This window comes from Salmo salar, chromosome 08 (genome assembly GCF_965601325.2).
Source record: "Salmo salar chromosome 08, fSalSal1, whole genome shotgun sequence".
Taxonomy (NCBI): Eukaryota; Metazoa; Chordata; class Actinopteri; order Salmoniformes; family Salmonidae; genus Salmo; species Salmo salar.
The window spans coordinates 5,427,501-5,430,000 of NC_138298.1; the positions used below are offsets into that span (position 1 = coordinate 5,427,501).

The 2,500-nt window shown below is 42.5% G+C and overlaps 7 non-coding genes across 7 annotated transcripts in view; all 7 read left to right on the top strand.

Annotated features, from left to right (window-relative positions):
- The window catches only part of LOC145851079 (5S ribosomal RNA), a 119-nt gene extending 85 nt beyond the window's left edge, over window positions 1–34 (top strand). Inside the window, exon 1 of the ribosomal RNA XR_014372929.1 lies at window positions 1–34. This exon is cut by the window's left edge and continues 85 nt beyond it. This is a non-coding gene — a ribosomal RNA (5S ribosomal RNA).
- Window positions 35–173: 139 nt separating this feature from the next.
- LOC145850718 (5S ribosomal RNA) lies at window positions 174–292 on the top strand. The gene has a single exon (XR_014372566.1). It is a non-coding gene; the product is annotated as a 5S ribosomal RNA (ribosomal RNA).
- Window positions 293–701: 409 nt separating this feature from the next.
- On the top strand, window positions 702–820 carry LOC145857251 (5S ribosomal RNA). Its single transcript, XR_014378148.1, has one exon. It is a non-coding gene; the product is annotated as a 5S ribosomal RNA (ribosomal RNA).
- A 139-nt stretch (window positions 821–959) lies between these two features.
- LOC145883820 (5S ribosomal RNA) lies at window positions 960–1,078 on the top strand. The gene has a single exon (XR_014395396.1). It is a non-coding gene; the product is annotated as a 5S ribosomal RNA (ribosomal RNA).
- Window positions 1,079–1,487: 409 nt separating this feature from the next.
- LOC145851080 (5S ribosomal RNA) lies at window positions 1,488–1,606 on the top strand. Its single transcript, XR_014372930.1, has one exon. It is a non-coding gene; the product is annotated as a 5S ribosomal RNA (ribosomal RNA).
- Window positions 1,607–1,745: 139 nt separating this feature from the next.
- On the top strand, window positions 1,746–1,864 carry LOC145887301 (5S ribosomal RNA). The gene has a single exon (XR_014398892.1). It is a non-coding gene; the product is annotated as a 5S ribosomal RNA (ribosomal RNA).
- A 409-nt stretch (window positions 1,865–2,273) lies between these two features.
- On the top strand, window positions 2,274–2,392 carry LOC145857252 (5S ribosomal RNA). Its single transcript, XR_014378149.1, has one exon. It is a non-coding gene; the product is annotated as a 5S ribosomal RNA (ribosomal RNA).
- The last annotated feature ends 108 nt before the right edge of the window (window positions 2,393–2,500 follow it).

Below are 2,500 nucleotides of genomic sequence, written 5' to 3' on the forward strand. Positions count from 1 at the left end.
GGAGACCGCCTGGGAATACCAGGTGCTGTAAGCATTTTGTCCACGAGGGTGTGCTCTTGCACTATTTCATCAGCAACACTGCCTTGTAGTAAGCATTTAATGATGAATTGACTAAAAGTCTGTTTTATCAGACTCACTTTGACTATATATGTTGTAGCAAGAGATTGATTCTCGCTTACGGCCATACCAGCCTGGGTATGCCCGATCTCGTCTGATCTCGGAAGCTAAGCAGGGTCGTGCCTGGTTAGTACTTGGATGGGAGACCGCCTGGGAATACCAGGTGCTGTAAGCATTTTGTCCACGAGGGTGTGCTCTTGCACTATTTCATCAGCAACACTGCCTTGTAGTAAGCATTTAATCATGAATTGACTAAATGCAGCTTCCTGCCTTTTTAATAGGATCAAATTTCCTTGTGTTTTCAATTAGCATCTGCCTTGTATTTATAAGACAAACAAGAATATTGTTGCTGAATGCAGCTTGTGTGTGCTTTATGCTCCTTTGCCCTGTTCAAATGATGAAAGGAAATAAAGTTTGTATTTTATCCAACTACCTGTGCTAAAAAGAGATGGGAACAGTGTTTGTAATTTCTTCTACTTTTTCAGTGACACAAAGTTCAAGCTGCTTATCTAATTGGTGAAAATGCAATGTCTGTTTATCACACTCACTTTGACTATATATGTTGTAGCAAGAGATTGATTCTCGCTTACGGCCATACCAGCCTGGGTACGCCCGATCTCGTCTGATCTCGGAAGCTAAGCAGGGTCGGGCCTGGTTAGTACTTGGATGGGAGACCGCCTGGGAATACCAGGTGCTGTAAGCATTTTGTCCACGAGGGTGTGCTCTTGCACTATTTCATCAGCAACACTGCCTTGTAGTAAGCATTTAATGATGAATTGACTAAATGTCTGTTTTATCAGACTCACTTTGACTATATATGTTGTAGCAAGAGATTGATTCTCGCTTACGGCCATATCAGCCTGGGTACGCCCGATCTCGTCTGATCTCGGAAGCTAAGCAGGGTCGGGCCTGGTTAGTACTTGGATGGGAGACCGCCTGGGAATACCAGGTGCTGTAAGCATTTTGTCCACGAGGGTGTGCTCTTGCACTATTTCATCAGCAACACTGCCTTGTAGTAAGCATTTAATGATGAATTGACAAAATGCAGCTTCCTGCCTTTTTAATAGGATCAAATTTCCTTGTGTTTTCAATTAGCATCTGCCTTGTATTTATAAGACAAACAAGAATATTGTTGCTGAATGCAGCTTGTGTGTGCTTTATGCTCCTTTGCCCTGTTCAAATGATGAAAGGAAATAAAGTTTGTATTTTATCCAACTACCTGTGCTAAAAAGTGATGGGAACAGTGTTTGTAATTTCTTCTACTTTTTCAGTGACACAAAGTTCAAGCTGCTTATCTAATTGGTGAAAATGCAATGTCTGTTTATCACACTCACGTTGACTATATATGTTGTAGCAAGAGATTGTTTCTCGCTTACGGCCATACCAGCCTGGGTACGCCCGATCTCGTCTGATCTCGGAAGCTAAGCAGGGTCGGGCCTGTTTAGTACTTGGATTGGAGACCGCCTGGGAATACCAGGTGCTGTAAGCATTTTGTCCACGAGGGTGTGCTCTTGCACTATTTCATCAGCAACACTGCCTTGTAGTAACCATTTAATGATGAATTGACTAAAAGTCTGTTTTATCAGACTCACTTTGACTATATATGTTGTAGCAAGAGATTGATTCTCGCTTACGGCCATATCAGCCTGGGTATGCCCGATCTCGTCTGATCTCGGAAGCTAAGCAGGGTCGTGCCTGGTTAGTACTTGGATGGGAGACCGCCTGGGAATACCAGGTGCTGTAAGCATTTTGTCCACGAGGGTGTGCTCTTGCACTATTTCATCAGCAACACTGCCTTGTAGTAAGCATTTAATCATGAATTGACTAAATGCAGCTTCCTGCCTTTTTAATAGGATCAAATTTCCTTGTGTTTTCAATTAGCATCTGCCTTGTATTTATAAGACAAACAAGAATATTGTTGCTGAATGCAGCTTGTGTGTGCTTTATGCTCCTTTGCCCTGTTCAAATGATGAAAGGAAATAAAGTTTGTATTTTATCCAACTACCTGTGCTAAAAAGAGATGGGAACAGTGTTTGTAATTTCTTCTACTTTTTCAGTGACACAAAGTTCAAGCTGCTTATCTAATTGGTGAAAATGCAATGTCTGTTTATCACACTCACTTTGACTATATATGTTGTAGCAAGAGATTGATTCTCGCTTACGGCCATACCAGCCTGGGTACGCCCGATCTCGTCTGATCTCGGAAGCTAAGCAGGGTCGGGCCTGGTTAGTACTTGGATGGGAGACCGCCTGGGAATACCAGGTGCTGTAAGCATTTTGTCCACGAGGGTGTGCTCTTGCACTATTTCATCAGCAACACTGCCTTGTAGTAAGCATTTAATGATGAATTGACTAAATGTCTGTTTTATCAGACTCACTTTGA